Source organism: Schistocerca serialis, chromosome 1 (assembly GCF_023864345.2).
Source record: "Schistocerca serialis cubense isolate TAMUIC-IGC-003099 chromosome 1, iqSchSeri2.2, whole genome shotgun sequence".
Lineage (NCBI taxonomy): Eukaryota > Metazoa > Arthropoda > Insecta > Orthoptera > Acrididae > Schistocerca > Schistocerca serialis.
The window spans coordinates 521,135,281-521,149,910 of record NC_064638.1 but is presented as its reverse complement, the minus strand read 5'-3'; the positions used below and the strand labels follow the sequence as shown (position 1 = coordinate 521,149,910).

At 43.6% G+C, this 14,630-nt stretch overlaps 1 protein-coding gene across 1 annotated transcript in view; it reads right to left on the bottom strand.

Moving 5' to 3' along the window:
• Positions 1-14,630, bottom strand: part of LOC126410705 (beta-1,4-glucuronyltransferase 1-like) — a 122,308-nt gene that overhangs the window by 67,464 nt on the left and 40,214 nt on the right. The window lies entirely within an intron of this gene.

Here is a 14,630-nt window from a genome sequence, read left to right as displayed (position 1 = left end):
CCTTATTCATGATATTAAAACTAAGTTATATCATGAATTATGAAAGACTTGAGATACTGCTAGTTTTAAGTTCTGGAATATTAATGGTTGTAGCTTAATCACATTCAGCTTGTAAGAGGTCCACGAGTAAGGAATTTATTGCTAGCGCACTCGAGCAGATGTAATTTCGATGGATTGCTCACGTGCTGCTTGCGATATGTAAGCTATGAGAGAATAACAGACCAGAGAGCAGTGTTGGCTGCAGTAAGAGCAGTGTCAGTAGGTGTAAGTAGTATCTAGCAGTCTGGTGTATCGAGTTGGCGGGACCGGTCGTGGGGAGCGATGGCGGTGCCTGAGCGATGCAGTATAAGGTAAAAGCAGCCACCCGCATATGTAGTTTGTTACAACAAAATTTGTACTAGTCTTATAACGAGTCCCATGTAAATTTTTTCAAAAAAATCTTTCAATAATAATCTTTTTTATAAAATTAACTTTTTGACAATTATTCATCTGAATTTAAAGAATTTACTAATTTCTGCAGTCCATGGTCATCCCGATTATCATAAAGAAAAATCAGTTGTTTCTTTCTATACATGACAAATTTAGCAGCCAACATTGCACTGGGCTGTGCCAGAAAAATTTCTTATAGGAACAGATATATACGCATTATCCGGCGACTTCATTGAGGTAAGAATTTTCAATTTATTCAGAATGATCTTTCAGGGCCATGACGCAGCACTAATGACGTCCAAATTTACCAGTTTAGATTCACAGTCAGTTAATTATTGAAAGGTTATATGTGAGCCACAATATTATTGAGAGATTAGTCACATTTTATTATTGGTAGGTTACGGAATAATAAACTGTTGGGAGGTTGCAAGCTATACTATAAAAGTGCCACTTACAATATCTCTGAACTGGCCACGTGTCTAAAAAAAAGCAAACTTGTCCTAAAAGCAGCTGCTAAATCATTCGGAGCCTTCGATGCTGCTGGAAAATTATCATCGAATCAAGATATAAGATGAATTTTTATTTTTCAGTGAGTCTACAAATAAAGTGATGTAGCGTTTTGTACTTACCTGGAAGTCGAATATTTCAAGACACACACTCATTTACTGTATGTATCCGATGTATAATTACTGAAACGTTGGCAAAACATAGAATGTGCGTACCAAGAATTTCAGGACCGTTTTGAAAGTGAAAAGTGCCCTTCAAAATATTTTGGCGCAAGCGTTCTGTAAAATGTGAATTCGAGAGTGGTTCATCAGTTGTGAGGTAAGAATTAGATAGTAGTAAATCGGTTCAAAAATAAAGGTCTAGGTGTTGTTTACGTCCTTGTAATTCAACGAAAACACTCGAAGAAAAGGCTTACTTTAGCTATTTTAAATTGTACTGATATATACTGTACTTGAAGGAAGTAGTACCACATATGTTCGAGAAAAAATGTACAACATGAATTCTGAAGACCAAGAACATAAAGTAGTGTGACAACACATGACACATCGATCCATGGACCCCGCATGTCAGCAGGGGACTGGTCAAGCTGGCCGAGGCTCTGTATGGTGTGGGGCGTGTGCAGTTGGAGTGATACAGGACCCCTTATACACAAATATTAACTAGAGTTACCTATCAAGTAGGTCAAAACCTAGAATACTATCAGTCTGGTTTTCGAATTAACTATCGAACACGTCGGGAAATATTCCTCTTACAATTAAGTACAGAGAAATTATTGAGGCTCGACACGTCAGATTTCATACACACAGAAAAAGCGTGTGGTAACGTTAACAGAAACGAAGTATTGTAAGTAGTGAATAAGAAGGACTAGACTGTATGCACTTTACGCAGCACTGTTCAAAACAACCCTCCTGTTCAGATCCAAGGATCTAGAGAGCAGTGTCAATGGCCATCTCCATCCCAGTACAGCTACCTTCCTATTTTTCAGCGTTTAATGCCCTGTCAACTGCATTACAATAACAAACAGTACTCTGGCTTGACTGTGCAATACAGAAGAGCTCGTTTGGGACGTCGCTGGAGGAACTACATAGGGATGTTCCTCAAATGATTCACGGTAACGGACGAAAAATCAAAATCACAATTTCCACTTTGATCTTCGTACTGGATCCTTCCAAAGAGGGCTAGAAATCAATTTTTTATATGACACTACACTCAATAATTTACACTGAAGCGCCAAAAAACTGTTGTAGGCATGCGCACAGAGATATGTAAACAGGCAGAATACGGCCCTGCGGTCCGCAACGCCTCTATAATACAACAAGTGTCTTGCGCAGTTGTTACATTGGTTACTGTTGCTACAATGACAGGTTATCAAGATTTAAGTGAGCTTGAACATGATGTTATAGTCGACGCACGATTGATGGGACACAGCATCTCCGAGGTAGCGATGAAGTGGGGATTTTCCCCCACGATCATTACACAAGTGTACCGTCAATATCAGGAATCCGGTAAAACAGCAAATCTCCGACATCGCTGTGGCCGGAAAAAGATCCTGCAAGAACGGGACCAACGACGACTGAAGAGAACCGTTCAACGTGACAGAAGCGCAACCCTTCCGCAAATTGCTGCTGACTTCAATGCTGGGCCATCAACAAGTGTCAGCGTGCGAGCCATTCAACGAAACATCATCGATACGGGTTTTCGGAGCCGAAAGTGCCCTTGATGACTGCACGACACAAAGTTTTATGCCTCACCTGGGCCCATCAACACCGACATTGGACTGTTGATGACCGATGTTGGACGAGTCGGACGGGTCTCGTTTCAAATTTTATCGAGCGGATGGACGTGACGAGTATGGAGACAACGTCATGAACCCATGTACCCTGCATGTCAGCAGTGGACTGTTGAAGCAGGTGGAGGCTCTGTAATGATGTGGGGCGTGAGCAGTTGGAGTGATACGGGACCCCTGATACATCTAAATACGACTCTGACAGGTGACACATACGTTAGCATCCTGTCTGATCAACTGCATCCATTCATGTCCATTGTGCATTCCGACGAACTTGGGCAATTCCAGCAAGACAACAAGACAATACGACACCCCAAACGTCCAGAATTGCTAAGGATTGGCTTCAGGAACACTCTTCTGAGTTTAAACACTTTTGGTGGCCACCAGACACCCCAGACATGAATATTATTGAGCATATCTGGGATGCCTTGCAACTTGCTGTTCAGTAGAGATCTCCACCTCTTCGAACTCTTCCGTAAGATTTATGGACAGCCATGAAGGATTCGTGGTATCAGTTCGCTCCAGCACTACTTCAGATACTAGTTGAGCCCATGCCACGTCGTGTTGTGAACTTCTGCGTGCTCGCGGGGGCCCTACACGATATTAGGCAGGTGTACTAGTTTCCTTAGCTCTCCAGTATATATCAGACTACATTCTGTCCTATTAAAACTAATATGCAAAATTACAGGGAAGAATTTATTCCTATGCGAATTTATATATTGTTTCTTAGAAGTGTAAAGTTTCAATCAAGACGAGGGGATGGAAGGAGCGTGGATTGGGAAGAGGAGTAATGTAAGCAAAAGCCGCTCAATCATATTTGCTGCGATAAACGGTATGTTGTAATAGACATTGTCATTTCTGACGGAGGAGCAGATGCAGTGCGTTTTGCCTTCTGCATCTGCATTTACGTCTACACTTCGTAAGCCAGATTACGGTGTATTGCGAAGGGTACTATTTGGTTCAAATGGCAATCCACAACTCTTCTTGTCATCCCACAACCCACAAAATGGCAGCATTTCGGTACATGTTCAATACAGCTATCCAACTACCACTCTCTGAAGACAAATGTGATCAAGGAATTGAAAGTATAAAACAAACAGCTGTTGCAAATGGTTATAACAGCTCCATAGTAGACATCCTAAAACACTCAATAATGGCAAAGAAATCACAACAAAAAACAAAAAGAAAATAACATTTTTCATACAATCCCGTTTCTAGGTAACATTTCATATCAGATTGCCAAAGTCTTCAAACGAAAAGGCATAAGCATATCCTTTACAACAACAACAAGATTGGACATAAGTTACCTTACAACATCAGCACACGTAACCCACTTCATCACACAGATGTGTACAAAATTGAATGTTTGGACTGTGAATGCTTCTACATAGGCGAGACAGGCAGATCATTTGAGATTAGATTCAAAGAACACATGGCAGCAATAAAAACCAAAAAATGCCACATCAGCAATAGCCACCCACATGCCCAAAACAAAACACCATGTTAACAACACAAGTATCAGCATCCTACACATCTAACCAAAAGGCAGAAAACTAGGCATCCTTGAAACACTCCATATATACAGACACCAAACAAAACAACCTGAATCCATCTTAAATGACAATAACAGAATACTATCATCTCTGTTTTCAGCAACTGCGTACGTCATTAAAATTGCAATGTACACACACACACACACACACACGCACACACACACACACACAAACACACACACACAAACACACACACCTACATCTTAATATTTACCATAAATATTTAGTTATGTTACCATGACAGCCGACAAGTGTACAAGAGATTGACCTCATTTACAGATTTATCATCACACCAACAGCTTGTACCCCTTGTCAGTTTGAAACTGTATGTATATCAACTACTGGCACAAATTACACATCCATCTGCATATTTTGAAGCATTAATCAATGTATTACACCAATCTTTAGGCAGTTATTACATGTAACAGATATAATCTTAGGACCCCCTGCCTTGTAAAGTTTGCTCTCATAAAATGACTCTTTCCATCCTTTCTATCCCTCTCACTTTCTCTTTCTCCCCCTCTGCCTCCAGCCTTTCATATCTATCTACGAATCCCAACCAAAACTGTTATTTGTGTATAATTGTACAACTGTAGCCAATATGATTATTGCACTTACAGTTTGTAACACTTCACCTGATTGTATAAACGGGTATGCAGTTTAAGCTATTTCAACTTGTCAAAATCGGATTTATATACCACCTGAAGTATTTATTCCAACAAATATATTCGACACCTCAAAACAACACCACCCAGTCCTTCAAAATTTATTCTGTAATAATGTTGGTGGGACGTATATTCTTTGTACCTTGTGATAATGTTTTCTCCTCTGCTTTACAATCCATGCATCTAGTAGTTTCCGATGCCATATTTGTTTATAAAATATGGCAGTATACATGTGATGTGTTACAATAGTGAAAGAAACCTGTGACCACTGGAGGTACTTTATTTTCCCTATTTTATGTTTACCATTAGATACACGTTGATTTTTTGTCAAAAAAAACCCAAATCCATGTTCTGAAATAGTGTTTTGTTTCTCCACTAGACAGTGCCACAAGTTCCTCCAAATAATCGTAACACAACACACACACAAATGTCACACTAACAAATGTAAATCCACCTGATGATGGAGGTTTAAACCTTTGAAACGTATCGTGGAGATAAATAAACAGTAACTGGTAATAGTAAACTTGTTGTTTCAATTAATAATCCAATTTGGTAAGGGCTCATAGTGATAAGCAATACTGGAGAATGGACTGAACAAATGTTACTTAAGCCACTTCTTTCGTGGACGAATTGCATGTCTTGAAAGTTCTCCCAGTTAATGTCAGCCAGGCATCTGCTTTTTCTAAAATGTATTTGATGTGGTCTTCCGTTTCAGGTTGCTCTGGATGGTTATTCCTAAGTATTTTACGGTAGTTATCATTTCCAGTGTTTTGTCTCGAATGGTGTAATGGAAGATTAGTGGATCTCTTCGCATATTTATAAACTACATGTTACATTTCTGTACGTTCAGGGTCAACTTCCAGTCCCTGTACCAATCGTCGGTCCTCTGCACTTCTTCGTGCATTTCGCTTCAGTCTTCTGGTGTTGTTAACGTCCTGTAGACAACAAGATAGCCCTTGAATAGTCTCACAGACCGTTCGCCGTTACCCACTAGATCATTAATGCACGTATCCTCATGTGGCGAGGGGTGGGAACTCGTAATACATCCAGCAAGATTGTCGAACACGGTGGTCCATGTACTATCGTGCAGGGAGGCATGTTGTTACGCGTATGTACTGACCTCCAAATCTTTTAACACGGTGAACTCACCGCTCTATGTTTTGTGACACTGTACTACTCCTTCACGTGCGTCTCTTCAAGGATGTGTTCAGTCCTGATTTCATTTTTATGGATAACAATCCGCAGCCTGATCGAACTGCGCAGGTGGTGAAGCGCTTTCAACGAGAGAATATTCGGCGAATTGACTGGACTTCCCGTTCGTCTTACTTAAATCCCATCGAGCACGTGTGTAATGCGTTAGGGAGGCGTATTGCAACATATCAATATACAACAAAGATTTTTCAGCAGCTGTCAGCTGTGGTGGTCGAGGAGAATAATTCCTTTACCAACCTTATGGCCAACATGGGAGCACGTTTCAGAGCATTCGTTGCCGTCCGTGGTGATCACACAACCTAATAAGAACCACGTCCCGCCTTCTGTAATATCCAAGGGACCGTCATGGATCGCGGTGACTTCAGTGTAATTATTGTCTATTATCAAAGTGTCATTTATTTCTCCGTCTTGCTATGTATTTCTCTCTTTTATCAACGGCGTTCACATTCGGTGAGTATGACAGCAAATCAAGAAAACTGAAGCCGACACTGGCGCTTGTACCCGGCAGTGATACAGAGTCTGAGATATACGATTAGCAAACAATGACAGTTCATCGAGGATCTGCAACGACACTAGCAGAGGGAATTGGTTTCTTTAATTACAGTGTATGATCACAGAAATGTCTTCATACTATTGGTATCGGGCCACAATGACCCTCTTGAGATCTATTTCAAACAGACGAACCCTTGTATTATCCTAATATGGTAAAGTCAAAGTGGCATCGTCAATACACTAATATGCCAAAACATTATGACCACTGCCTATAGCGATGTTGGGTGCCGCCTGTTGGAGTTCCGGGCACGTGACGTGGTAACAGAAGTATGTAAGCGAAGCATATTTGCACGGGGGATCACCCTAGGGAAGATATGGGCTGAAAATGGGGAAAACATTTGAGATAAGCGACTATGACAAAGGGCAGATTATTGTTATGCAGAGCATGTAAATTAGTACCTCGAATATGGCGTAGTTGGTCAAATGTTCACGTGCTACTGTCGTGAGAATCTACGGAAAAATGTAGGAGGACAATGAAACTACCATTGAGTGCAAAGTGGTTGGACGTCCACGACTCTTGACAGAAAGTGGGGTTCGGAGGCTTGTCTGCTCTGTAAAGTAGGATAGATAGTAATCTGTGGCATCTCTACCAAAAGAGCACAATGCTTGTGGAGGCACAAGTGTCTCAGACCACTCCAATCATCGTACGTTGTCGAACATGGAGCACCGCAGCAGATCACCCTACGTGTTCACATGTTGAAGCAACGACATCTTCACTTCCGATTGCAATGGGCACGGGATCATTGAGATTCGACCGTCGATCAATTGAAACGTATCAGCTCTTCGTATGAATCATATTTTTGCTACACTAGGTCGATGGTCGTCTCCACAAACGCTGTTAACGAGGTGAACGGCGGCTCGGAACGTCAACCCGCCACGGACCCAGGCTGGTGGGAGCAGTATTATGCTATGTGAGACATTCACCTGCACTTAGATGGGATCTGTGGTAATAATCGAAGATACGCTGTCAGCTGCGAACCACTTGCATCCCTTCATGCTTCATTTCTTTCCCCTCGGACTTGTCATCTTTCAGTAGTAAAACCGTGTTTCGAAGCCAGAACCGTTCTACAGTCGCCTGAGCGCCATTGTAGTGAACTCATATTGATTCCTCGGCGACCAAATTCGCCTGCTGTAAATTCTATGGAACCCATCTGGGTCGCTATCGGGCGATAACCGAGTACGCAAATTAGTGACCCGTTATTTACGAGAATTACGTGACCAGAGCCTACACATCTAATACTATATACCTCCAGAACCTTACCAACAAACTATTGGATCCCTGATATGCAGAATCAGTGATATATTTCGTTCCAAGGACGGACAAACAAACTATTAAGCAGGTGGTCACAATGTTCTGGCTCATCAGTCTAGATGTAAAGAAAATTACCTTGGCGTTGTTTATATGTATTGTCGATGTAACTGTGGCTTAATCATGTTATAATAATATCAGAAAAAGCGACTTATCACGAAAGAATTGTGCGAACTGGATGTGATGTAAATATATAGACAAACAAATGGTTACAATTTCAGAAAAATTGGATTATTTATTCAACTGAACGAGCTTCGCAAATTGAGCAAGTCAATAACGTTCCACCTCTGAAACCTATGAAAGCAGTTATTCGGCATTCCATTGATAGATAAAGTTGTTGGATGTCCTCCTGAGGGATGTTGTGCGCGATTATGTCTGACTGGCGCGTTAGATCGTCAAGATCCAGAACTGCTTGGAGGCCCCTGCCCATAATGCTTCAAACGTTCCCGGTCTGAGAGACGTCTGGCTACCTTTCTAGCCGTGGTAGGGATTCATAAGAACGATGTCAAGCAGTATAAACACTCATTATGCGTAAACGGGCTTTTTCTTGATGAAATCCAAGCCCAGGATGGTTTACCATGCACAGGAATAAAACGGGGCGATGAATGTCGTCGACGTACCGCTGAGCTGTAAGGTTGCTCCGGATGACAACCAAAGGTGTCCTGCTACGAAATGAAATGCCACCCTAGACCATCAGTCATGGTTGTCGGGCTGTATGGTGGGCAACACTAGGGTTGTCATCCCACAATAGTAGGGAACTGGCGGCGCGAGGACACTTTTGGTATCAAATTGATTTGCAAATTAATTAAATTGATCAATTAATCACCCCCGCACCTGTTTACCCCCGCCCATCCCTCGCCCCGGATGACGTCACGTGTTTTTCTCAGCCGCACGTGTGCCTCAACCTCTCCCCCCCCCCCACTCCCACGCCCCTCCCCTACCCTTCCCCCGACCTACACTATTGGGAGAAATTTTGAATTTTGGCGGGAAATTGGAATTTTGATAACAACTTCGAATTTTGGGGGGAATTTCTTTGTACCAGGGCTATGCTGACATCCCACCCCACCTCACCCTCACCCCACACGTGCGAATTGGAGGGAAATTAAAATTGCCAGTACCCTTTTAGGGACTCGAACCCTGGTCCTTCTGAGCGGAAAGCCCAAGTGTACCCCCCTAACACAATTAAACCACTAGAGGCGCTTGGAATTGACGGGATACGGTTCACTTTTGGGAACTTGAACCCTAATTCTACTGGATGGAAAGCCCAAGCGCTCCCCCCCAACACAAGGAAACTGTCGACATGAGGGGGGGGGGGGGCGGGGGAAGGTTAGGTTAGTGTACTTTATTTTTTTGGTCGGGAAACTGACGCAAAGATTGATCCTTATTATGTAATTAATCAAAAAGATTGGGGCTAATTACACAACAATATGCATAGTGCTGCACAAGGATGGTATAAAATCGCAGTACAACTCAAAAACTGCCGATACCAACTGGTGTTATTATGCAGGCAAAAAATTTCACAGTGCAAAGTGACTCTCACGATCAATTCAATTAATTAGCCTATCAAATTGATATCAATGACGTGCCGCCTGGCGGGTGGAAGAGATGGCTAGGGCGCCACAGAATGATTCTTGATAAGCGTTTCTTTTTTTATTTTTTCGTTGTGGCGATATCTTTTAACGAAATTTCACTCTCCCACCTACACAGGGCGAGACAGGCTCTCACGATTTGTTTCATAAACGCTAGTATGATATAGCATAGCATTGGCAGAAGAGGACCTGTCATAGTGTACAAGACAGCTACATTCTGTTGAATTGTAGCTTGTTGTCGTCGAATGGAAAATGATTGTGTTTTTCTTTTTTAATAGTTGCTTTACTATAGGAGTCGAGTTCATGTTAAATAGTCCAGCGCAGAACGGCGGGTGAGTTCCCTACGAGATTGTAGCTCTCCCTTGGTCGGGGTAGAGGTCATTTACCACGGTTCTGAGTAATGCCGGCGTCGCGCTTTGTTCTGAAAGCACTACGGTGTGAGGCTGTGCTCGCTTTATGCGGGACGGGCTTTCTGTTTCACAAACAGCCGACTTTTGAAATAGACATCTGGAGCGTCCTCCGGATGGGTGGAGTATGCTACTTAATTTCCCTTTTGTGTTGTCTAGGATCGTCGCCTCAAAGACATACCGCATGTCGCGATTGCCGCGAAGGGGCCTGCAGCCGTACGCGGGTCGGCAATAAAACAGTAAAGGGCGCGCAGCGGTCGTCGAACACAGCCACTGTCTGTGTAGGAGAGGTGGCGCATGGGGGCTCTGTCCCAATATTTTGGACGAACAAGTTGCACTTGAGGCGGCCGTCCTTTTATCTGCTATTGATTAGTTGACTGTACATGCTACTGGCGTAGGAGCATCGCCTCATGTAGTGACTTCACCATTGTAGCTTCCGTGCTACACCACCACTCCCACTGGCACAGGAACTCAGAGTGGCATACCTGCAAATTATAACTTGCACTCTTTTTTTTCTTCGAGCAGACTTGGTGCAGCTGTTTGAGGAAAGTATCACATCCGTGGGGGGAGGAAAGAAAGATCTGAAACAAACATCCTGTGTTTGACTGCAAATGGATGGAATATTGGATGCAGCTGTTAGCTTTAGAAAAACATTGTTCATTCTGAGACAGATGGATAGTCTGATACACCCATCCTGCGTTTGCTGGCAAGTGGATCGAAAATTGGATGCAGCTGCTAGCTTTAGAAAAACATTCTTTGTTCAGTCTGAGACAGATGGAAAATCTGTCATGCCCGGTGCCAGCTACAGTCCTCGAAATATATGTCGATGGTATCCTTAGGACAGAGCTGTGGCGGAAGAAGCTAACCTTTGAAACCGGTTATGACCAACAAAGTGTGGCTTGAGAGCAGAATTGTATACAGATTACAGCTGCTGTTTGCTGCCCCCCTGACGGAGGCAGACACGTGGTCACCAGCAGACCGCCAGACACGTGGACGAGCAGCACATGTGTCGTGGTTGTATCATTAGACCGCCTAATAACACTCGCATCAGCTCACGTGGCGCAGCACCTTTCATGTCGCGCGAGGCAGCCATCGCGAATGCCGCCAGGCTGGCAAGCTGCTACCTGCTGGGAGGGGGCTGGAGACCTACAGTGGTGAAGTCACCACATGAGGCGACGCTCCCTCGCCTATAGCGTGTATAGTCAACTAAACAATAGGGGATGAAAGGACGGCCGCCTCAAGAGAAGCTTGTTCGTTCAAAATACAGCGACCGAGCCCCCATGCACCAACTCTCCAAGACAGAGAGTGGCTGTGTCGGACAACCGCAGCGCGCCCTTTACTGTTAATCTGCGGCGCTCACGATATGTGGCGTGCCTTTGAGGCGACGGTCCTAGAGAACACAAAAAGAGAAATTAAGTAGCATAACCCCACCCATCCGGAGGATGCTCCAGATGGCTATTTCAAAAGTCGGCTGTTTTCGAAACAGAGAGCCCCTCTCGCATAAAGTGAGCACAGCCTCACACTGCAGTGCGTTCAGTACAAAGCACGACACCGGCATCACTCAGAACCGTGACAAATGACCGCTATCCCGACCAAGGGAGAGCTACAGCCTCGTAGGGAACTCTCCCGCCGTTCTGCGCTGGACTATTTAACATCAACTCGACTCCTGTAGTAAAGCAACTATTAAAAAAAGAAAAACAGTCATTTTCCATTTGACAATAAGAAGCCATAATTCACGAGAATTTAGCTGTTTTGTACACTATGACAGGTCCCCTTCTACCAAAGCGAGAAAACACGTGCACATGAGAAAAACACGTGACGTCATCCGGAGGTGGGAGTGGTCGTGGTCTTGGGAGGAGGCGTGGGAGCGGGGGTGGGCGGGGGCGGGGGTGATTAATTGATGAATTTAATTAATTTGCATATGAGTCTGATATCAAAAGTGTCCTCACGCAACCAGTTCCCTACTACTTCCCACCACTGTCTATGACGTCACCAGACATGTCTTCACCCTGAAATCTCATTGACCGTAGCAGAATTGTCTTCAGTGATTAGTCCCACTTCGAACTGAGCCGCGATTACCACTGGAGACGTATCTGGAGACTCCCTGGAAAGCTGTGGGATACCTACTTGACTCGCACCATATGGCCCGACGACAACTGGGAGTGATGGTCTGTGGTAACATTACATTTCACAGCAGGACCACTTTGATTGTCATATTGGTACATCGACGATTTTCTTCACCCTGTTTGTTGCCTTTCATGGCAAGCCATCCTGGGATTACATTTCAAAAATGGTTCAAATGGCTCTGAGCACTATGGGACTCAACTGCTGAGGTCATTAGTCCCTTAGAACTTAGAACTAGTTAAACCTAACTAACCTAAGGACATCACAAACATCCATGCCCGAGGCAGGATTCGAACCTGCGACCGTAGCGGTCTTGCGGTTCCAGACTGCAGCGCCTTTAACCGCACGGCCACTTCGGCCGGCTTTTACATTTCAACAAGATAATGATGGCTGCACATTGTGAGACTTGTCTTCGTGCTTTGCAAACGCCACCTTGCCCGGCAATGTCCCCAGATCTCTCCCCAATTGAGGACGTTCGGAGCATTAAGGGTAGGGTCTTCCAAAAAGCTCAGGATATTGACCATCTAACGCGACAATTGGATAGCATTTGTCACGATATCAATCAACTATCAGTCAACGCCAAGCCGAATAACTGTTTGCATAAGGACCAGGTGGATCAAAGCATTGTTGACTTATTCAATTTGTGTAGCACGTTCTCTTGAATAAATCTTCCAATTCCCGAAATTGTAATCACTTGTTTGTCTATACATGTAAGCTACATCTACCGTTTTCCATCCAGTTCGGATAATTTCTTCGTGGTCCGTTGATTATTTATTTATTTATTTTTCTTAGAATTTGCAAGGCTTCGCTATTTTAATGAAATCTAATGATATGTTTGTTCTGTCCAGCAGTCTAACGAGATGGTTGGACACTCTAAAACACATCAAACACTATAGAAGTATTAAAACGTAACTGTATTTATGCTCAATAAGTTCTGTATAAAGCAAACTTAAGTTTGTATCCTTGAGTCTCTTTGAAGTCTTGCAGCCCCTCTCTCTTTCTCTGTTGCACTAGTCTTGATTATCAGTATTCACTAGCAGTGGTAGTAGCACTAGCGTCTTTCTGGGATCGTAAAGTTCTATCTGCATTGTCATCGGTAGAGAAGCCTGAGGAAAATCTGAGGCGGAGCTCTGAGGAAGACGGTCAATAAAGACGCGCGAAGCAATCACAATTGCGAATTCGGCGTCCTCTGGTTTCATTTGTAGCGACACACGATGGCGTTTGGCAAACCCTCTTTACCGATGGCTTGCGGCGGCCGATTTAAGTGTTTCTTCTGCGGAGATGACAGCGGCGAACGCAGCGCCGAAAACGATCGCCGAAGACACCGTCTGTTTACATTTTGCGGCGTGCACTGCAGCTGTAGCGGCTATAAGTAGTGACAAACTTATTTGTGCTCTGTAATACAGTTATTAAATTTAATAGATTTCAGCGGTGTTGCGTGCCATTTGTGGCGAAATAACGACTTAATAAACTTTTGTAACCGTTCGCTAGCTGTGTTTTACAGAGTTTTCAGTGTGCTGAAGTCGTTTAGTAAATTTCGTGCTTTAGTTTTCAACTGACGTTTATTAATCTTTCTAGTGAAATATTTCAGTAAAATTTTCATTCAGTGTTTTAACTTCGCTTAGTGTTACAGTGGTCGTTTTAATTTTTTGGTTTTAGCTAATAATTTAGTGAAGTTTTGCTGGTATTGGTATCGGCTGTGTTGTAGTAGTATTAATACAAGTAGCTGCTTTCTTAGTAGGCAGAGAATTTCGAGACCATTATTGTTAGTTCTTAAATAGTTCTACTGGTGCAACTGAACTTTGGTAACGTAGACGTATAGTTTTTTTCAGTAACTGTAAAATTTTACCATGAGTGAAAAGTGTGGGCTCTGTCGTAGGTTTGTGATTAGTGGATTACGGTGTGGGATTTGTTCAAAGTATTTTCATTGGGGGGAATGCAGTGGGGAAGCCAGTGGTCATTTTAGGGAGATCCTCTCCTGAGAATGTAGAATCTGTAGCAGAAACAAGTTAATAGAGGAGCAGGAGCGTAAGAGCTGTGCCCTTCAGGTGCAGTTACAATGCGTAAAGGAGGAACTAGATAGGTTGAGGAGGGTGAAGGGTGATGGAGAATGGGAACTGGCAGTTGGCAAGAAGGTAGCTAGGAAGAGGAGGTATTCAGACAGTTTTACTTTGCATACATGCAATAGGTACGACCAACTGTCAGAGTGGAGTGGAGAAAAGCCTCGTGTAGCCGCAGATGTAGGTAACTTGCAGCAGTCCTCAGCGATTAGGTGGCCTAGGTTAGTTGCAAAGTCTAGCAGAAAGAAGGTTCTGCTGCTAGGTAGTTCCCACGGTAGAGGTGTGGGCCAGCAGTTGCAGGAGTGAGTACCAGGTCACCAGCATTGTGAAGCCTAGTGCAGGGTTGGCTCAGGTGACTGAAAGCATAGGGGAGCTATGTAAGACTTTTACGAAAGAGGATCAGGTAGTGATAGTGGGTGGAGCAGGGAACAGTCTCG